The sequence below is a fragment of the Mobula birostris genome, chromosome 6, assembly GCF_030028105.1.
Source record: "Mobula birostris isolate sMobBir1 chromosome 6, sMobBir1.hap1, whole genome shotgun sequence".
Classification (NCBI taxonomy): Eukaryota; Metazoa; Chordata; class Chondrichthyes; order Myliobatiformes; family Myliobatidae; genus Mobula; species Mobula birostris.
Window position 1 is genome coordinate 185,023,319 of NC_092375.1, and position 23,421 is coordinate 185,046,739.

Below are 23,421 nucleotides of genomic sequence, written 5' to 3' on the forward strand. Positions count from 1 at the left end.
TTCCTTGCAATTGAAGATTGATTTCATTAAATCTTGCAAATAATTCTGACAAATAAACAATGTCATGCCTAATATTCTTGAGTTGATTACTGAATGAAGCATTTCAATTTTCAATGAATTTTATCACCGTTTCAAAAGTGCATAAAAGCACCTCAGGCGGTTTCCTTTTGAGAGTCATCTGACTTTTGTGTGCAACAGCAAACATTTAAACTCTTCATAATTCTCAGTACAAAGCTCTTGAAATAATTGAGAATTGAGAGCATGGGACTTGAATTTATTTTCTGTTATAACAGTATTAAATGATTTGTGCAGCTAGAAGGTAATAATCCAGCAGTGGCTTCCTGTCATTGATGGTGCCCCACCTCTTGCACAAGCAAAAATGTTGGTGAATGGAATGTCCTTCTCTTTTTAAAAAATTGCTCAATGACTTGAAATATTGATTCCCCTTCTGTGGTAAACCATATAGATGTTGTAACTGGGTTAACTGTCTGGACACGCCCCTCTGCGGACTGCCCCTGTGGCTCCTTCCACAAATTCATGAATAAAGGTGATTTCGCCTTGCCCCTCCCCCTCAGTCGGGGGGGCAGACACTCACCATGGAGGTCGTATTGTACAGCGAATAAAAGCCTTTCGGTATTTTACCCAACCTCAGTCTTTTGAAGTTATTGAAGGTGCTTCACCTTCACAACTGGGACTGTTTCTAGTCCCTTGCAACTAACGACACTTGAACCATGCTTTTAACTTTTATAAAGTATACATAATCAAGCAAAGATTCATTGCCTGAAAAGTTGACTTGTCCAACTTCAGAGCAAATTCTTTTGTCCTAAGTATGTTGGACAAGATGCCTTGCGCAATCTCAGATGTCTCGTGTTTATCTTTGAACATATGTCACTGAACAGAATCATTTAATTATTTGATCTGCTGACTTATACAACACAGTACTCAGAACCTCCCTTACTGCTGGCAGTATCAGTTCTTCTCCAACTGTATGGGGCTTCCAAATTTTGCAATGAACAATGAGATGTTGTACGATGCAAGCAAACCATCACTGTTTTGTTATGAAGTGCTTTCAAATATTTTTGAAGTGTTTTCTGTTCCTGAAAGTTTTCACAAAGTGGCTGAAAATAAGCTAAGTTCTTGTTTGCTTTAGCAGAGTGTACTCTCTTCAAATGTTCAAGGAGCTTGGATCGTTGCATTGCCTCATTTCAAAAAAACTTTTTTTGCACAGCAGATACATTGGCTGCTGTTGGTTGCTTGGTGCTGGTATGAATCGATATTTCCAATTCTCCACACTATATTGTCTGCACTTTTTCATTAAGACCACATTATCATAGGAGCAAAATTAGGCTACTCTGCCCATCGAGTCTCCTTTGCCATCCTATCATGGCTGATTTATTATCTCTCTCAACTCCATTCTCCTGCCTTTTTGCCGTAACCTTTAACACCCTTAACAAGGTAGTGTTCATGGGTTCAATATCCATTTAGAAATTGGATGATAGGGGGGAAGAAGCTGTTTCTGAATCGTTGAGTGTGTACCTTTATGCTTCTATTTCCTGATGGTAACAATATGGCAAGATCTGAGTGAGGGGGTCCTTAATGTTGAACCCTATTCTTTTCAAGGCATTGTTTCTTGTAGATGTCCTGGATGTTATAGAGGCTACTGCGCATGATGGCATTGACTAAATTCACAACTCTTTGAGCTTATGTCGATCCTGTGCAGAAGCCACTAACCCCTCTCCCATACCAGATGGTAATGTAGACCATTAGAATGATCTCCATGGTACATCTGCAGAGATCTTCTAGTATTTTTGGTGACATACAAAATCTTCTCAAACTCCTAACGAAGTATAGCTGCTGTTGTGCCTTCATTGTAGCTGCATCGATATGTTGGGTCCAGGTTAGATCTTCAAAAATATTGACACCCAGAAATGTGAAATTACTCGCTCTTTCTACTTCTAATCCCCCTATGAAGACTGGTGTGTATTCCCTTGTCTTACCCTTTCTGTAGTCTACAATGAGTTTTGCATCATTCAGGCTAAAGCAGGACCTAGGCAGATTAGGAGAATGGGCAAGAAAGTGGCAAATGAAATACAATGCTGGAAAATACATGGTCATGTACTTTAATAGTAGAAGTAAATATGCAGACTATTTTCTAAATGGGGAGAAAATCTAAAAATCTGAGATGCAAAGAGACTTGGGAGTCCTCGTGCAGAACATCCTAAAGGTTAATTTGCAGGTAGAATCAGTGGTGTGAGGAAGCCAATGCAAATATAGCATTTATTTCAAGAGGTCTAGAATACGAGCAGAGATGTGAGGCCAAGGCTTTATAAGGCGCTGGTGAGGCCTCACCTTGTGTGTTGTGAACAGTTTTGGGCTCCTCATCAAAAAAATGATGTGCTGGCATTGGAGAGGGTTCAGAGGAGCTACACAAGGATGATTCTGGGAATGAAAGGGTTATCATTTGAGGAACATTTGATGGCTCTGGGTCTGTACCACTGGAATTTAGAATGGTGGGGAGGGGTCACACTGTAACCTTTCAAATGTTGAAAGGCCTAGACAGAGTAGATGTGGAAAGGATGTTTCCCATGGTGAGGGAGTCTAGGACAAGAGGGCACTGCCTGAGGATAGAGAGGCCTCCATTTAGAACAGATGTGGAGAAATTTCTTTAGCCAGAGGTTGGTGAATCTGTGGAATTTATTACCACAGACAACTGTGGAGGCCACATTATTGGGTGTTCTTAAGACCGAGCTTGATTAGGAAACCATAGAAAAACTACAGCACAGAAACAGGCCTTTTGGCCCTTCTTGGCTGTGCTGAACCATTGTTTCTTGATTGGACACAGTATGAAAGGTCACTGGGAGAAGGCCCAGGAGTGGGGCTGAGGAGAGGTAAAAAAGGATCAACCATGATGGAATGGTGGAGCAGACTCGATGGACCAAATGGCCTAATTCTGCTCCTATGTCTTATGAGTTCTTTGGTCTTGCTGCAGTTGAGTGCAAAATTGTTGCCACGACCCCATTCAGCTAGCTGAAATATCTTACTCCTGTACAGCCTCTGGTCACCATCTGAAATTCTGCCGACAATGGCTGTACTGTCTGCCGATTTATAGATGGCATTTGAGTTGTGCCTCTTGCACACTCGGGTGTGGAGGGAGAAGAACAGTGGGCTAAGCACACACACCTGAAGTACGCCATTGTTGATTGTCAGCGAGCTGGAGTTGCTATTTCCAGTCCACACAGATTGTGGTTTTCCGGTTGGGAAGTCAAGGCTCCAGATGCAGACGAGGTATAGAGGAGCAGGTTCTAGAGTTTTCCTTGCTCTCATATTCTAGTCCTCTCAAAATGAATGCTAACATTGAATTTGCCTTCCTTATCACCAATTCAAACTGCAAGTTAACCTTAAGGGAATCACTCCCAAATCCCTTTGCACTTCCGATATTTGAATTGTCATCTCATTTGAAAAATATTCTACGCCTTTATTCCTTCTACTGAAGTGTATGACCATACAATTCCCTACGCTATATTCTATCTGCCATCTCCTTTGCGCATTCTCCCAATCTGTCCAAGTCCTTCTGCTGCCTTCCTGCTTCCTCAACACTACCTGACCCTCTGCCTATTTTGCATTGTCTTCAAACTTGGCCACAAAGCCTTCAGTTCCATCATCCAAATCATTGGCATGGAACGTGAAAGGGAATGGTCACAATACCGACCCCTGCTGAACACCACCAGTCACTCGCAGCCAACCAGAATAAGCCCCCTTTTTCCACTCCTTACCTCCTGCCAGTCAGCCAATCTTTATCCTTCCTGTAATATCATGCGCTCTTACATTTTTGTTCGGCACCTTGTCAAAGGCCTTCTGAAAATCCAAGTAAACAACATCCACTGACTCTCCTTTGTCTATCCTGCCTGTTTTTGTTTGGTTTGCTTCTGCCAATTTCCTTATGGATTAATGACCACAGTCATTCGCCTGTTTTCAAGTCCAACCTCCAGCACTGCGATCAATAGAGGGGACAGCTATGATATCACCATAGCTCAAGCAGAACCTGACTCTCTGCCTGAAGGTACATAAAGTGGGGCATTTAGGCCATGGGCTAGAAAAATGCAGTCAATACCATTTGAAAGGTCAGATTCTGAACTTGACCCCATTGAATGCTATACTCTAATTCACAGGAATTGTTTCATGGTTCGAGAATGGGAATTGTGCTAGCAAACACTGTACTACAGTCGTGAATGGCAGTAATACATGGGCCAGGCTCAGAAATAACACCATTTCTTCAGTCTAGATTTCTCATGAATACCAGATACAGAAGTGTCACATTGCTTTTCAGCAACCATAATGCACTTCGAGCAAAGTCTTAGAGAACACTGGGTTAGCCAGAGACGAGGTGATTAGGTGATCATTGTAATCGGTTATGAGACACTGAGGATCAAATGCTTATAATAAGTAATTCATTTCTTAAATTGCCTGTAATCCCTCAGTTGCCCCCTTTGCAACTGAACCCCCCCCCCTTAGAAACTCCCACATCCTGTGTGGGGGATGATATTGTCCATTTTGTGAATCACTAACTTAATAACAATTATGGTTGAAATCCAATTATAAGCATGTGTTTCTGAATGAGGTAAAGTGTGTGTTTACAGAAGTTGAGACCTAGTGGTTTAATTTATTCATAACTTGCACATGTGAGTTTATGTAAACTGTATAGTTTCTCCACCTCATCTAAGACACTCTGCTTTATGGTTGATGGTTTGTTTTACTTTTTGTAGGAAAAAAAGCATCGTCATCTTTTATGCCCACTTTGAAAGGAAGAATAAGGTTACATCTGTGTGAATTCCTTTAGCATCCAGCAATCCTGTGATCCGTGTCTCTGAGGCTGATGTCAGAACACCCTTCAGGGAGTGGGCCCTTAAAAGGCATTAACCCCTGACAGTATATCTGGCTGTGTGTAGAAAATCTGCACAGACCAATTGGCTGATGTATTCAAGGACAATATTAACCTCTGCTGCTTCAAAAAGGGTAGCCATCATATCAGTGCCTAACTAGAGAAGGAATATTTTCAAGTAATACTCATGAAGTGCTGAAAGAGGTTGGTTTTAGTTAGAATTAACTCCTGCCTGAGTAAATATCTGGACCCACTGCAGTGTACCTACTGTGGCAACAGGCCTACAGCGGAGACAATCTCACTGGCTCGCCACTCTTCTTTGAAACACCTAGATAACCGCTTAGCATTCAACATAATCATCCTGTCAGTATTAATCACTCAGTATCTAAACTTGGGGGTCGGTAATCCTTTTGTAACTGGGTCCTTAACCTCCTTTTCGAGCGATCATAGTCAGTGTGGATGAATAATGACATCTCCTCCCCACTTGACAGCCAGGCCAGGCATGTCTCAAGAGTGTGTGGCTGCCTAATGCTTTACTCTCTGCACTCATGACCATGGCTAAGCGCATCTCAAACCGCGACTTTTTTTTTGTGCATGGGGGGGGAGGGCAGGTTGCTATTATTCTTTTAACGGGTTCCATGGTTTTCTTTGTTTCATGGCTGTCTGTGGGGAAGATGAATCTTAGGGTTGTATACTTTGATAATAGATGTACTTTGAATCGAATCTTTGAATCTAAAAGTACACAGTTGTTAGTAAAATCACTATTGGCAACTTCGTGGCAACCAGGAGTGAGATGGGTCAGCTGACTGAAAGATGTCACAACAATGTCCTTGTCAGCAACTGATTGTGGACTTGAAGAGGAATTTGTGAAAATGTACACCAGCCTCATTGAGGAAGCAGCAGTGGAAAGGGTGAGGAGCTTCAAATTCCTGGGTATCAACATCTCTGAGGATTAATAATGAAATATATACATTGGTTGATAAGATTAAAGAAATTGATTTAAAAAAAATTCTGTTGCTCCTAATTTGGAGTTTTACAAAAAGAGAGTTGAACTTCAGATGCAACGCAGTTTGTTATTAACATCCCCAGTTGAAAATCAATTACTTAAATCTAAGAGTCAGTTTTATGTACATGGTGATAAATTGGGTAAATTACTGGCCAACCAATTGAAAACTGCTTCGGCTAAACATCAGATTATTGAAGTTCGTAAACAGGATGGTACTTTGACGGTTGATCACGATGAAATTAATAAATCTTTTCAAGAGTTCTATACCTCTTTATACCAATCAGAACTTCCTGACGATTCTACCATAATGCATGAATTTTTAAGAAAATTGAATATTCTGAAATTACCGTTTAATGAATGTTTAACATTAGATGCACCCATTACGGAAGAAGAAATAAAGAAAGCAATTTCCTTGAATTCTTGTAAAGCACCTGGCTTGGATGGGTATACAGTAGAATTTTTAAAATCTTCTTCAAGTCTCTTTTCTCCTTGGTTATGTAGAATTTTTAAGGATGCCTTATTTGTAAGTAAATTACCACAATCTTTTTATGAAACATCTATTTCTTTAATTCCTAAAAAATATAAAGATCCCACTGAACATGCATCGTATAGACCTATATCCTTGTTTTATGTGGACTCCAAAATCTTTTCCAAAATATTAGCAATTAGGTTGGAAAATGTATTGCCACAAATAGTTTCTGATGACCAGACAGGATTTATTAAAAATTGTTATTCGTATTTTAATGTTAGGAGGTTGATGATCATTGTATGTACTTCATCTAAAACTCCAGAATGTGTTATTTCATTTGATGCCAAGAAGGTGTTTGATAGAGTTGAATGAGAATATTTATTTAACATCCTTGAGAAATTTAATGTTAACCCAAAATTCATATCTTAGATTAAATTGATATATCATATACCTTTGGCTTCTGTACTTACTAATAATCAGAGATCCCCCCCTTTTTAGGCTTTTTCGAGGTCCTTTAAGCCCTTTACTATTTGATACTGCCTTGGAGCCCTTGGCAATCGCTCTTCGTGATTCACCCAATATATTTGGCATTATTCGTGGGAATAAGACGCATAAGGTATCATTATATGCAGATGACCTGTTACTATATATCCCTAATCCAGAGAAGTCCATCCCTGCAGTAATATTATTACTTGCTCAGTTTCGTAGTTTTTCTGGTTATAAATTGAATCTTAATAAGAGTGAGCTTTTTCCATTAAATATGCAAGTTCCAATTTATAGACAATCACCATTTAGACTGGTTACTGATTATTTTACTTATTTGGGTGTTAAAATTACTAAGAAGCATGAGGATCTATTTAAAGTTAACTTTTTACCCTTAATTGATCATGTTAAACAACTGCTTACTAAATGGTCTCCATTATCCCTATCATTGATTGGTCAATTCAGTGCTATTAAGATGATTATTTTACCTAAATTTCTGTATCTATTTCAGGTGGTACCAATCTTCATCTCTAAATCCTTTTTTGACATTATTGATTCTAAAATTTCTTCATATATGGCAGAATAAAAATCCTAGATTAAGTAAGAAATATTTACAGAAATCAAAAAAGGATGGTGGTTTGGCATTGCCAAACTTTAGATTCTGTTATTGGGCAGTTAATATTCAATACCTAACGTTCTGGACGCACGATTTGGATGAAATTCAGTGTCCATGATGGGTGAACCTCGAGTGTGAGTCTGTACGAGGGATCTCCTTGGCTTCCATTTTAGGGGCTTCGCTTCCCTTTGCACTTACTAAACTGAATAAACAAACAATTAATCCAATAATTAAACATACAATACGAATATGGTTTCAATTTCATATATTTTTTGGATTGAATAAATTTATCCTGTCTGTGGAATTCTCTGCCACAGGAAACAGTTGAGGCCAGTTCATTGGCTATATTTAAGAGGGAGTTAGATATGGCCCTTGTGGCTATGGGGGTCAGGGGGTATGGAGGGAAGGCTGGGGCGGGGTTCTGAGTTGGATGATCAGCCATGATCATAATAAATGGCGGTGCAGGCTTGAAGGGCCGAATGGCCTACTCCTGCACCTATTTTTTATGTTTCTATGCCCTATTACATCCAATTTTTTCTTCCAACCATCCAGAACTGATCAAGCTTTTCTTTTATGGAAAACAAAGGGAATAATATGTTTTCATGATTTATTCATGGATAATTGTCTCATGTCCTTTAAACAGTTGTCTAATAAGTATAATTTGCCTAGATCACATTTTTTCAGATATTTACAGACTAGAAACTTTTTGAAGGTTATTTTACCTACTTTTCCAATATCACATCAAATTGAAATTACAGAGTCTTTTTTAGGTTTAAACCTCTATCAGAAGAGTTTAATAGCAATTGTTTATGATTTAATTATGAAAATACGTTTAGGTATGTCTGATAAAATTAGGAATGAATGGGAAAGAGAACTTCTGGTATCTTTACCCATAGACAAATGGGAGAAAATTCTCCAACTAGTTGACACTTCTTCAATGTGTGCTAGACACGCTTTGATACAATTTAAGGAGGTTCATAGGGCCCGTACGTCTAAGGATAAAAAAAGCTCGTTTTTATGGTCATATAAATCCTGTCTGTGACAGATGTAATTCTGAAGTAGCTTCCTTGATTCATATGTTCTGGTCTTGCCCTCTTTTGGAAAAATATTGGAAAGACAGTTTTGATATTATTTCAGTAGTTTTATGTATTGATTTACAACCTCATCCTATTACTGCAATTTTTGGATTACCAATGATAGACTTTATTCGTTTATCCCCTTCAGCTTATCATTTGATTGCATTTGTTACATTAATAGCCAGAAGATCCATTTTATTTAAATGGGAAGATTCTAATCTCCCTACTACATTTCAATGGTTTTCCCAAACTATAATATGTTTAAATTTGGAAAAAATTAGGAGTGGTACCACTGATCCTTCGGTTAAATTTGAAGAAACATGGAGTCCATTTATTCAACATTTTCATATGATGTAAGGTGACCTTTTCAGAATCTTTTTAAATAACTTTTTGTTTGTGTATAGAGGAGTGGAGTTAATGACAAATAATGATTTCAACTGATGAAATATGGCAGCCCAGTTTCTGTTTTGTTTTTTTTAGTGTAGGGGGTTTAAAAGCTTTTTTTGAATCTTTTTCATGTTCCGTTATTAAGAGATTGGGAGGGTTAAATTAAATATATTACTCAGAGTCTGTGTCTGTATACGTTAACTGTTATAAATGTAATCCCGATCTCTTTGTATCATTATCATTATGTTTATCGATTTGAAACTCATTAAAAAAGACTGAAAAAGAAGAACATCGCAGAGGATCAGTCCTGAGCCCAACACATTGATGCAATCACAAAGACAACATGCCAGCAGCACTGCTCTGTTACCAAAGACACTCGCAAATTTCAGTAGATGTACAGTGGAGAGAATTCTGTCTAGATGGGTCACTACCAGTTCAGATATTTTTGTAGTGCTAATTTTTATGTATTACTGCTGCAAACAGTAAATCAAGGGTCAAATGTCAGTGACAGTAAATCTGATTCTGATTTTAAATGCATAGATATTTATCTAATGGAAATTTAAAGCTCCTATAAGTACCTGTACTTTGACTATAAGATATCAGAACAGAGTTGGGCCATTTGGCTCATTGAGTTTGCTCCACCATTTCATCATGACTGATTCCTTTTCCCTCTCAGCCTTGATCTCCTGCCTTCTCCTCGTATCCCTTTATACCCTGACTATCTATCCTGTACATCTACCCTATTGAGGCCTTTCAACACGTGATAGGTTTCAGTGAGATCCCAGACATCCCACCTCATTCTTCTGAATTCCTGTGAGTACAGGCCCAGAGCCATCAAAAGCTCCTCAACTGATAAGCCTTTCAATACTAGAATCATTTTTGCGAACTTGCTTTGAACCATCTGAGGTGGGTGAAGGAGTTAAATCTGCAAAAAGAGTTCACATGTCAGAAACTTCACTTCGGATTTAACTGAATTGCTTCAGAGTACAATAGGGAAAACAGTTGAATGGATTCATTTTTAAAAATTGTTTTTATTTAGAAGCTTGGTGCTATCCAAGACCTGACAAGAACACAGTGGCTTTTGACATGAAGTGTTGAGAACAGGATGTGTCAATAAATGCTGTTGCTTCACAGCCGTGGACATAAGTGGCTGAGTGGAAAACTATATCCCTAGAAATTGCTGGCTCCTCGTCAACTTTGAAGTAACCTTTGACAGGATTTGTGCCAATCTTGTCAAGCGTTGTTCAGTTTGAACACTTCCACGCTTTTCCTCGTGTTTATTGAGGTTAGAGTTCCCTCAGAATAATCCCAAAGTGTGTCTCTCCCACGGGCCATGAAGCATGGACATCCCCAGGAGCTTTGAGGCTGTGGTTCGACTGTTTGCCAACTTCCATTTGCACCTGAGGGATGTAGTAGATGGTGTGCCATTCATGCCAAGTCATATCTTGTGCCATAAGAGGAGGCTTGGTTTTCTTGAATGTTGGTAGGCTGTGATAAGCATGTACGGTGCTGTGCAAAAATCTAAGGGACATATAGTTAGTGTGCCTGAGACTTTTGCACAGTACTGTAACTGAACAAAGCATTGACCTATTAAAGTTAAGACATGTAAAGTATTCCACAGGAGGAACAAAAAAATTGACAATGAGGAGAAAAAAATTGACAACACGGAAATCCATAAATGTTGCTTTGATTTAAGGATCAAGCTGAAAGAAAGCAAGAAGGCTTTGTGCTCTATGCACATATGTCAAAAAAATAGGAGTTAAAAAATTGATTCTGTACAGTACTGTTGAAAGTCTTAGGCACATTCAGCTAGGGTGCTTAAGACTTCTGCACAGTACTGTTGTAATTTTATGTATCGTGCTGTACTACTGCCGCAAAAATAACAAATTTCAATACATAGTTAGTGATGGTAAACCTGATTCTGATATGGGTCTCTATTGTGGACTGAGAGTGGGAAGGGGGCAGGGAGTGGGGAATCATGGTTGGGAAAAAGGGAAGGGAGAGGGGAGGGAGCAGGAAGCACCAGAGAGACATTCTGTAATGATCAATAAACCAATTGGTTAGAATCAGATGTCCTTGCCTGGTGTGTCTGCGCCCATGCTGCCCTCACTCTGGCAGTCCTTCTCTGGTACCTCTCCTATACCCCTCCCTCAGCGCTCCACCTTCGCCAATCCCAACATCCTTTGTTCCCGCCAGATTTACAAACTTGCTTTCTGCTCCATGTTGACAAATATAGTACTGTGCAAACGTCTTAGATACCTTAGCTATATGTTTGTGCCTAGGAATTTTGCACAATACTGTAAATTTTGGGAAGCATGTGTGCCTGCTCCGCATTGTTGAAATCAAATGCTCTAGGGGATGTTGAGGCATAGTATGGTGTTATTGTATATATCAAATATTAATTTCAACAGCAAGCGGTCTTCAGACCTGAACGTGAATTGCGGATGAATTTATAATACAGCTCAGAACAATGGTCAGTTGCAAACCAGGAAATGCCGCGTTGACTTGAGATGTCTGCATACACATGAATGCAGCTACTAGTGGTGATTAACATTCATTTTGGGTGTCTGGAGTGTGGGTGTGAAGATGGAGGTGTTTGAAAATTCAAAAGAAGCATTGTGGATACATTGTAACTATAGAATTGTCTTGCTGTTACCTTTTGATCTTTGGCATATAAAAATGTCATGTAATATTGGGTAAGGCAGGCTCCTTTTTCCAAGAGTGTCTCCGGTATGATGTCTGCTTGTTTTGCTGAATAAAGACCTCTATATCCGTCATCTCCAGTGTCTCGCTGGTGACTTTCTTCATAGTCACAATTCCTATCATCCAAAATTCTAATTAGCTGGAGAAGGTTAGTACCCCATTATCATTCTGGAAGTGTGTGGTATATAATTACAAAAATATGTCTCTCTGGATGTGCATAAAAAAACAGTTGTCACGTAATTCATTAGTCCTGTAGCAGTCCACTCGTCTTTATGCAGTCATAGCTTCAAACCAGCAACTCCTGAGTCAAACAATAGGCTTGGCTGATAATCACAGTCAGGATCTTGTGCAGTAATTCATGCATACTTATAAAACAACTAATTTGACCATCAAAAATATCACCGAGCAAGCTATTTGAATGTTGAAAATATGTTTCAAGTGCCTTGATTACGCTGGCTGTTTAATGAGCTTCATTTTCCAGCCAGGTGAATGCTAGCGGTCTGCTACAAAGAGTGCAAGAGATTCTTCAGACATTGGAAATGCAGAGCAGCGCGCGCACACAAAATCCTGGAGGAACTCAGCAGCTCAGGCAGCGTCTGTGGAAGGGAATAAACAGTTGATGTTTCAGATAGAGATCCTTCTGGACTGGAATGAGGAAGAGACCAGAATGAAAAGGTGGGGTGAGGGGAAGGAGGACAGCTAAAAAATGATAGATGGGTGAAGACAGGGATGTGAAAGATAAAGGACTGGATAAAAAGGACTCTGATAGGAGAAGAGAGTGGACTATAAGAGAGAGGGAAGCAGGAGGGGACCCAGGAGGAGGTGATAGGCAGGGGAGAGGCCTGAGTGGGGAATAGAAGAAGAGTGGAGGAGGAGGGAAAATATTTCTAAACTGGAAAGAGAAGGCAATGTTCAAGCCATCGGGTTACAATGTTGCCATCTGCAACAATGTTGTTCAGCAGCAAGGACTGGACGTATGTGCTCGAGATAATCTCTTCTCGTCGGAGAAGAGAGGTGGGAGAGCACATCTGAGATGGAGGTGACATTCTTGCATGGAATGCTCTCATTACTGTGGTGAAGTCACCCTGCAGAAATATCACTCCTCTTCGCTTCACCACCCTTTCCAACACCAACATTCCCAGGAGACACTGGATTCCTTCAAATTACATTGCTTGGAGTTTGTCAATGGTTTCTCCATTCCAGACAAGTTCAGAAGTCACTTACTAAGCCACACCATTCCAAGCAATTAAAAAGTCATAGAGCCTGTCTGAGATGTCGAGGTGCTGGATTATGGACTGTAGTTTTTGATGGGTTCCAGATCAAGTTCTCTTTGGAGGAGGGTCTTTTGCTATTACTTGCATAGTGGGCAGGAGGGGGTAGTGCTTCTGCCAATGCGTGAGGGGGAAGGGAAAGTTGATGCTGCTACTAGTGTGTGTGTGTGGGGGGGGGCTTTGTTCTGATATTTCTATCACTCATTCTTTGGGGTGTCTTGTTTTGTGGATGTCTGTGAAGAGTAAGAATTTCAGGTTGTGTACTGTATCTTTTCTCTGATATTAAATTGAACCATATGATTTGATTTGCTTGTTATCTGTAATTGATGTTAACCAGAAAGTGGAGTCAAGATACTAGTTTCTGCCAAGCCAAGTGAGTGAGATGTAATATACCAACAATTGTCTATTACAAATTCATTGCATGCAGTTCCAAATCTTTGTTCTTCCCTAAGTCAGGGGTACTGAGTCTTTCTTGTGCCATGGATCCCTACCGTTAATGAAGGGGTTCGCTAGTTTGGGAGCCCTTGCCTTGAAGGTAACCATGTAGCTTCAGCAGAAGCAGAGCACTGATGCTGAGATCCATGCTCTGGTTGAATTGCTCTTGTCCAGCGCTCCTGGGACTTGGAGCCTTACATAGCTGTTTCATTGACAGCAGTACTTTCTACTGTACAGGAGCAGAGTTAGATATTGGAAAGCCAGTTGACATGGGGACCTGCTAGTGGAAGGGGAAGCAGCTGGACAAAAGCATTGTGATCAAATCACTCACTTCCACATACCTTATCATTGTAATCCCTCCTCTTCTGCCATTCCTGATTCACAGTGAACTATTGAACTTTGCTGCAAGTTGGTCGCACTTGGTCGCTTCAGTGATCGTGGCCACGTTTTCCTTTCTAATGGCTGACGGCATCATGTCACTTTTCTTTGACTGATTTCTTAGTCAAGAGAGCACAGTGAGACTAGGAGGTCTGCTAGTACTCTGCATATTTTTCTGTGCTGTCCCAGAGCTGTCCCGTTATTCAGAAAAGATTCCTTGTCTCCACCACCTGCACGTGCTCGCATGTTCTTTACAGTTTCCAGTGAAAACTCATTTATTTCTCATATCTGGCCCACTGCTGTGTCCGAGTTGGTGGTTAATAAAAAGTACTTCTTACCGGCTGTGCAGTATATAAGATATGTAAGAACCTTCAAGGTTAGATATTTGAAAACACATGATCACTTTCCACTGATTGACATGGTTGTGTAACTATTCTGAAATTATTGAGGCTGTTTTTGATCATTTGCTTAGCTTGGATTGTTACTAATGATATAATGTGGATGTAATTATACAGACCTTTTTAGAAACCCGGAAAACCTACAGCACAATACAGGCCCTTCGGCCCACAAAGCTGTGCCGAACATGTCCTTACCTTAGAAATTACCTAGGGTTACCCATAGCCCTCTATTTTTCTAAGCTCCAGACCTATCCAGAAGTCTTTTAAACGACCATATCGTATCCGCCTCCACCACCGTCACCTGCAGTCCATTCCACGCACTCACCACTCTGCAGAAATCTTACCCCTGACATCTCCTCTGCATCTACTTCCAAGCACTTTAAAACTGTGCCCTCTCGTGCTAGCCATTTCAGCCCTGGGGAAAAGTCTCTGACTATCCACATGATCAATGCTTCTCATCATCTTATACACCACTATCAGGTCACCTCTCATCCTCCGTCACTCCAAGGAGAAAAGGCCGAGTTCACTCAACCTATTTTCATAAGGCATGCCCTCCAAACCAGGTAACATCCTTGTAAATCTCCTCTGCACCCCTTATATAGTTTCCGTACCCTTCCTGTAGTGAGGCAACCAGAACTGATCACAGTACTCCAAGTGGGGTCTAACCAGGGTCCTACATAGCTGTAACATTACCTCTCCACTCCTAAGTTCAATCCCACGGTTGATGAAGGCCAATGCACCGTATGCCTTCTTAACCACAGAGTCAACCTGCGCAGCAGCTCTGACTGTCCTATGGACTTGGACCCCAAGATCACAAGAGTCTTACCATTAATACTATATTCTGCCATCCTGTTTGACCTACCAAAATGAACCACCTCACACTTATCTGGGTTGAACTCCATCTGCCACTTCTCAGCCCAGTTTTGCATCCTATCAATGTCCCGCTGTAACCTCTGACAGCCCGCCACACTATCCACAACACCTCCAACCTTTGTATCATCAGCAAATTTACTAAGCCAACCCTCCACTTCCTTATCCATGTCATTTATAAAAATCACAAAGAGTAGGGGTCCCAGAACAGATCCCTGAGGCACACCATTGGTCACTGGCCTCCTTGCAGAATATGACCTGTCTATAACCACTCTTTGCCTTCTGTGGGCAAGCCAGTTCTGGATCCACAAAGCAATGTCCTCTTGGATCCCATGCCTCCTTACTTTCTCAGTAAGCCTTGCAAGGGGTACCTTATCAAATGCTTTGCTGAAATCCATGTACACCACATCTACTACTCTACTCTCATCAACATGTTTAGTCACATCCTCAAAAAATTCAATCAGGCTCGTAAGGCGCAACCTGCCTTTGACAAAGCCATGCTGACTATTTCTAATCATATTATGCCTCTCCAAGTGTTCATAAATCCTGCCTATCAGGAACTTTTCCATCAACTCACCAACCACTGAAGTAAGACTCACTGGTCTATAATTTCCTGAGCTATCTCTACTCCCTTTCTTGAATAAAAGGAACATCCGCAACCCTCCAATCCTCTGGTACCTCTCCTGTCCCCATTGATGATGCAAAGATCATCGCCAGAGGCTCAGCAATCTCCACCCTCACCTCCCTCAGTAGCCTGGGGTACATCTCATCCGGTCCCAACTTGATGCTTTCCAAAAGCTCCAGCACATCTTCTTTCTTAATATCTACATGTTCAAGCTTTTCAGTCCACTGTAAGTCATCCCTACAATTGCCAAGATCCTTCTCCATAGTGAATACTGAAGCAAAGTATTCATTAAGTACTTCTGCTATCTCCTCCGATTCCATACACACTTTTTCACTGTCACACTTGATTGGTCCTATTCTCTCAGATCTTATCCTCTTGCTCTTCACATACTTGTAGAATGCCTTCGAGTTCTCCTTAATCCTGTCTGCCAAGTGCTTCTCATGGCCCCTTCTGACTCTCCTAATTTCATTCTTAAGCTCTTACTGCTAGCCTTATAATCTTCTATATCTCTATCATTGCCTAATTTTTTTGAACAACTGGTAAGCTTTTCTTTTCTTCTTGACTAGGTTTACAACAGCCTTTGTACACCACAGTTCCTGTACCCTACCATCCTTTCCCTGTCTCATTGGAACGTACCTATACAGAGCTCCATGCATATATTCTCGGAATATTTGCCTCATTTCTGCCGTACATTTCCCTGAGAACATCTGTTCTGAATTTATGCTTCCAAGTTTCTGCCTGATATCCTCATATTTCCCTTTACTCCAATTAAATGCTTTCCTAACTGTCTGTTCCTGTCCCTCTCCAATGCTATGGTAAAAGAGATAGAATTGTGATCACTATCTCCAAAATGTTCTCCCACTGAGAGATCTGACACCTGACCAGGATCATTTCCAAATACCGAATCTCCTCTTATAGGCTTGTTTACATATTGTGTCAAGAAACCTTCATGAACACACCTAACAAACTCCACACCATCTAAACCCCTTGCTCTCAGGAGATGCCAATCAATATTTGGGAAATTAAAATCTCCCATCATGACAACCCTTTTTGGTGTCCATTCTAGATACACAGATAATGGCTTTTGTAATGTGTCACTAACTGCTGCAGTACAAGTGCTGATATGATAAATCTGAGCACATCATTGCCTTTTAATACAGTAACAGTATGCAGATCAATATTGACCCCAAAAAACAAATTAAAGTGCATTTGAAAGTTGTGTACAATGATATATGTATGCTTGACTCTCTTGTGTTTCTCAGAGAAGCAATAATTTTAATTAAGTTTTAATCTCCATGTTAAATTTTCTTGCATCTTTTTATATAGAAAGGTTCTTTTTTTATTCAGGAGTGGACAATCCCAGAATGTGGTTCATGTTGAGGTATGTAAAAACAAAGTACGAAGGAGAAGGCTATATGGCTGTCACATCTGATTCCCTAATTCATCCATTGTCTTCCACATCCCTTGTTTTTCTTTCCTCTCCTGAACACTTGTCACTTTCAGTTTTGAATCTACTCTACCACAGAGCAGTACCCTCTCAATTATACGGCTCTTGTTCTTCCAAACTTCACTGGGTATCAGCAGTGGTTATTCTCTCTTCTTTTACGGAGCCACCCAGGAATCAGTCCAGTGAATCTTTTCTGCATCTTCTCTAATCAATCTCAATCGCATTCAAAAGCCCTGTTAGCTGCAGAGGAACTACTTTGTTTTTGTATCTTCAAACAATTTCAATATACAGTACCTGTTTACTGCTTGCTGCACCTGCATTTCATGAACCAGCATTCTGAAATCTCTCTGGACACCACAATTACTATTTCATCGTAATTTAAGACAATTTTTTTCTGCTCTTCCCTCCAAACTGAATAACTTCACACTTCCCACATTGTCGTCTCTTAGCCCACTTAGTTAAACCATTGATATCCTTTTTTAAAGCATGTATTCCCATTCTAATTTGGTTTTGCATTCTATGCTGTGGATTCTGGTTAAATGGGACACATCTGGAGCAGTAAGTTTTGGCCCAATTAAGTGGCTGGCCCCCAATTAGCAGTTGTTTCATGGAAATATTTAACACAAACAAGAGAATATAAGCAGATGCTGGAAATCAAAGCAACACATACAAAATGCTGGAGGAATCCAGCAGGCAAGGCAACATCTATGGAAAAGAGTACAGTTGAAGTTTCAGACCGAGACATTTAATCAGGACCCTATTCAGACTGAATTCATGGAAATAGTTAGAAAGGTATATTTAAAAAAAAGACAAACTACCATTTAACTGAGTAATAAAATATGTGTATAAATAAGATACAGAACAAATTAGAACTTTGCCAATTCTGCTACAGCAGGGGTCCCCAACCTTTTTTGGACTGCGGACCGGTTTAATATTGACGATATTCTTGCAGACCGGTCAACTGGGGGGGTGGGGGGGGGGGCGGGTTAGGGTTGCCAATGGACAAGAGTAGCAGTCAAATATGTTGTTTACCCCGAGAAAGTCTACAATGGCCATGAAGCCTTGTGCGGGCACCAGTGCGCATGCTTGCACATGCCGATATTTTTTTCTCCCTTCAAATCGTTTTTGGCGATTCTGTTCGGAGGGGGGTGTTAATCACGACCGGAATATAGGTGATAAGTGGCTAATACACTCAATTTTGTTTCTAAAAGGGTTTATCTAACGAATTTAATATTAAACACACAGCGCATAGTTTCCTCGCATGAATATAGTGATAAGTCAATTATCAGGGGAGGACAGGGGAGCTTGAAGTAAGCGTTGAGCGAACTTCCAGTACAAATGGTTGAGGCAGGTTCGATATTACCATTTAAAGAAAAATTGAATAGGTATATGGACAGGAAAGGAACGGAGGGTTATGGGCTGAGTGCAGGTCAGTGGGACTAGGTGAGAGTAGCGTTCGGCACGGACTAGAAGTGCCGAGATCGCCTGTTTCCGTGCTGTAATTGTTATATGGTTATACAGTATAATATAAGTCACTTATAAATCAATAGCATCATAACATTCTAAGTAACGTTTGGATATTAAACACACAGCGCATATTTTCCCCGTATGAACATATAAAATCATTGCAACACACCAATATCGCTGAATCAGTGGGAGCCCTGGGCTTGTTTCCCTGCAACAACACAGTCCTATTGAGGTGTGATGGGAGACAGCGATACTTGAAGGGGGTTCCTTATGTCCAGTCTATTCTGCAATTTAGTTTTCATTGCATTCATTGCAGAGATATGTTGGAAATGGAAGCAACGTTTTCAGTGCTTTTTTTGGCTATCTCAGGATATTCAGCCGTGACTTTGATCCAGAATGCCAGCAGAGATGTTATGTCAAACATACTTTTCAGCCCGCTGTCATTTGCAAGCTCGAGGAGTTGATCATCTTCTCACGCTGACATGGATGGTGCGCGGGTAATGACCTCGTATGCGTTCAAGCTCAACAGTGGCCGTGACAGGGAATGAGGAAAGGTTTCCTCGCGGCCCAGTAGCACATGCTTTGCGGACCGGTAGCACATGCTTTGCGGCCCGGTGGTTGGGGACCGCTGTACTACAGTACTATAAAAATGTGGATTAGTTCCTAATAATTATCGTCAGAGCAATTCATTAAATGTATGCTGTTGCATTCTTTAGATTGACAGAACATGAACAAATCAGTGTAGACACCTACTACAAATAATGGACTGATTCTCTCTTCTCCAGCCCCTGGCCTTTTCCACACACCTGCTTCACCTGTCACCTTCCAGCTTTCCTCCTTTCCCTCCTACCCCCACTTTTTTATTCTCTGTCCTGCAGAAGGATCTCAGCTTGAAACATTGACTGTTTATTCAATTCCATAGACATTGCCTGACCTGCTGAGTTCCTCCAGCATTTTGTGTGGTACTTTGGATTTCCAGCATCTGCAGACTTTCTCAAGTTTATGCATTTGTACAATGCTGTTGCATCCTTCAAATCTTCATTTTCATTGTAATATTCAAGATGATTCTCCCTCCGGGAGCTTGAAGACTCGTACGGCCAGATTTGGGAACAGCTTCTTTCCAACTGTGATAAGACTGCTGAACGGATCCTGACCCAGATCTGGGCCGTACCCTCCAAATATCCAGACCTACTTCTCGGTTTTTTTGCACCACCTTACTTTCCCTTTTCTATTTTCTATTTATGATTTATAATTTAAATTTTTAATATTTACTATCGATTTGTACTCCAGGGAGCGTGAAGCACAGAACCAAATATTGCTGTGATGATTGTACGCTCTAGTATCAATTGTTTGGCAACAATAAAGTATAAAGTAAAGATTGCCTATGCCTTCAAATTATTCATAGTTCCTAACTTGTTGAATTAATGAAGTCCTTTCATTTTCACTCCTTGCTGTTTCTGGTATCTCCAAGCCTGAATTCTTGAAGCCACAGTAAACAAAACAGTTCTGAATTGTTCTTGCTGTTTATATCTCGTGAACTTTCAGTGATAAAATTAACTGCTTTTTGAACACAAGTGCACAAAACTGATGCTATTTGGAAATTGTTTACTCAAAGCATCGTGTAGTCAATCAACCACACTAGTTCATGCGTCTGACACTAGTTAGAAACTTTTGATAACAGTCTCCTGCTCCGTCCAATTAAGTGGCATAGTGTCCTAAATAAATAAATGAATGGAATCCCAGCTATTTTCTTGAATAGAATTTGTTCTTAAAGAGTTGTCTCAAATAAGTACATGCCCTGATTAACCAATGGACCAATTAACTGGAGTGCATTGTATGCAAATTATTAAAGCTTCCTTTTTCAATTGTACTGGAGAGAGAGAGAGATGCTGGAATGAAGTATGGAGATCAAGAGATTCTGCAGATGTTGCAAATCTTGAGAAAAATACACAAAATGCTGGAGGAAACAAAGGATCGAAATTTCAGGTGAGTCTTGATGAAGGATCTCAGCCCAAAACATCAGCTGTCTTTTTCTTTCCATAGATGTTGCTTGACCTGCTGATTTAGTCCAGCATTTTGTGTGTGCTTCTTTGAATGAAGTATTCTGGAATTTAGTATTGGCTCAACAGCTATGTGTAACTAGTAATCCTGTCTCAAAGCAATGAAAGCATTTTAATAATGTAAAGTAGTAATTTCTTGTTCAGTATATGTTTTGATGAATTATTAAACATGAAACATTTTCTGCTTGCCAGTTCCCAATGTGCATTCACAATAAGTTAATGATTGCAGTTGAAATGTGTTTGGCCCAATCATTAGGTATTGGCTCTGTTCCATATTTTAACTTTGCTATTTCTATTACCTTTAGCATCCCCTCACCTCACCACCATATCCCACCAGATGGGTGCACATTTTTCAACGGCCTGACCACGCTGTTGTATGGACCCTTCTAGAAATTCTGCCTTGCACGTATGCAGCTGAAGAGCTTCTGTCGCGATTCACTGACAGGCAGTCAACCAGTTGCATGAACATCTGTATATCATGTCTTATGCACACATTGTTTTCAAAGTTCAAAGCAAATTGTATGATCAAAGTACATAATATGGCATCATATACAACCCTGATATTCATTTTCCTGTGGGAATACGCAACAAATCTGCAGAGTAGTAACTATATCAGGATCAATGAAAGATGAACCAGAGTGCAGGAGACAACAAACTGTGCAAATGTAAATATAAATAAACAGTGATAAATAATGAGAAGATGAAATAACAAGATGAAGAGACCTTAAAATGAGATCATTGGTTGTGGGAACATCTCAGTGAATGGACAAAGGAGGATAGTTATCCCCTTTCATTCAAGAGCCTAATGGTTGAGGGGTTGTAACTGTTCTTGAACCTGGTGGTGCGAGTCCTGAGGCTCCTGTACTTTCTATCTGATGGCAGCAGTGAGAAAAGAGCATGGACTGTGTGGTGGGGATCTCTGGCAATGGATGCGACTTTCCTACGACAGCCTTTCATGTAGATATACTCAAGGGTTGGGAGGGCTTTACCTGTGATTACTGGGCTAAATCCACAACCTTTTCTGAGATTTTCTGTTCAAGCACATTGGTGCTTTGATATCAGCCATGAGCAGCCAGTCACAACACTCTCCACTATACAACTGTGGAAGTTTCTCAAAGCTTTGGATGACTTGCTGAATCTCCACAGACTTTGTTTTTGATATCATGCTTGCTTGTCCCAACTCCTGGCCCATACTGACAAATTCTGCTTCCAGTTAAAATTCTCCATTTAAAGGGTCAGTTTGACTTTTTAAAATATTTAAGGCCATAATATAGGAGCAGAAGTAGGCCGTTCGGCCCATCAAGTCCGCCATTCAATCATGGGCTGATCCAATTCTTCCCGTCATCCCCACTCCCCTGCTTTCACCTCATACCCTTTGATCCCTCGGCTAATCAAGAACCTATCTATCTCTGCCTTAAATACACCCAATGACTTGGCCTCCACAGCCATTCATGGCAACAAGTTCCACAGATTTACCACCCTCTGACTAAAGTAATTTCTCTGTATCTCTGTTCTAAATGGACGTCCTTCAATCCTGAAGTCATGCCCTCTTGTCCTGGACTCTTCTACCATGGGAAATAACTTTACCATATCTAATCCGTTCAGGCATTCTAACATTCAAGATCTTTCTATGAGATCCCCCCTCATCCTCCTGAAGTCCAGAGAACACAACCCAAGAGCTGCCAGATGTTCCTCATACGGTAACCCTTTCATTCCTGGAATCATTCTCGTGAATCTTCTGAACCTTCTCCAATGTCAGTATATCCTTTCTAAAATAAGGAGCCCAAAACTGCACACAATGCTCCAAATGTGGTGTCAGGAGTGCCTTTATAGAGCCTCAACATCACATCCCTGCTCTTTTATTCTATACCTCTAGAAATGAATGCCAACATTGCATTCGCCTTCATCACCACCAACTCAACCTGGAGGTTAACCTTTAGAGTCCTGCACAAGGACTCTCAAGTCCCTTCGGATCTCTGCATTTTGTATTCTCTCCCCATCTAAATAATAGTCTGCCTATTTATTTCTTCCACCAAAGTGCGTGACCATACACTTTCCAACATTGTATTTCATTTGCCACTTCTTTGCCCATTCCCCTAAACTATCTAAGTTTCTCTGTTTCCTCAACACTACCTGCTCCTCCACCTATCTTTGTATCATCGGCAAATTTAGCCACAAATCCATTAATCTCATAGTCCAAGTCATTAACATATATTGTAAAAAGCAGCGCTCCCAACACCGATCCCTGGTAACTGGCAGCCAGCCAGAATAGGATCACTTTATTCCCACTCTGTTTTCTGCCAACCAGCCAAAGTTCCACCCATGCTAGTAACTCCCCTGTAATTCCATGGGCTCTTATCTTGCTAAGCAGCCTCATGTGCGGCACCTTGTCAAAGGCCTTCTGAAAATCCAAGTGCACCACATCTACTGCATCTCCTTTGTCTACTTTGCTTGTAATTTCCTGAAAAAATTGCAGTAGGTTAGTCAGGCAGGATTTTCCTTTCAGGAAACCATGCTGGCTTTGGCCTATCTTGTCATGTGCCTCCAGGTATTCCAAAATCTCAACCCTTAATGATCGTTTCAAACAACTTCCCAACCACTGATGTCAGGCTAACAGGTATGTTTGCAATTTTCCAGTCATCCGGTGCAATGCCAGAATCTATCGATTCTTGAAAGATCATTGTTAATGCCTCTGCATTCTCTCCACCTACTTCCTAGAGAACTTGAGGATGCATTCCATCAGGTCCAGGAGATTTATCTACCCTCAGACCATAAAACTTCCTGAGCACCTTCTCAGTTGTAATTTTCACTGCACAAACTTCACTTCCCTGACACTCTTGAATGTCAGGTA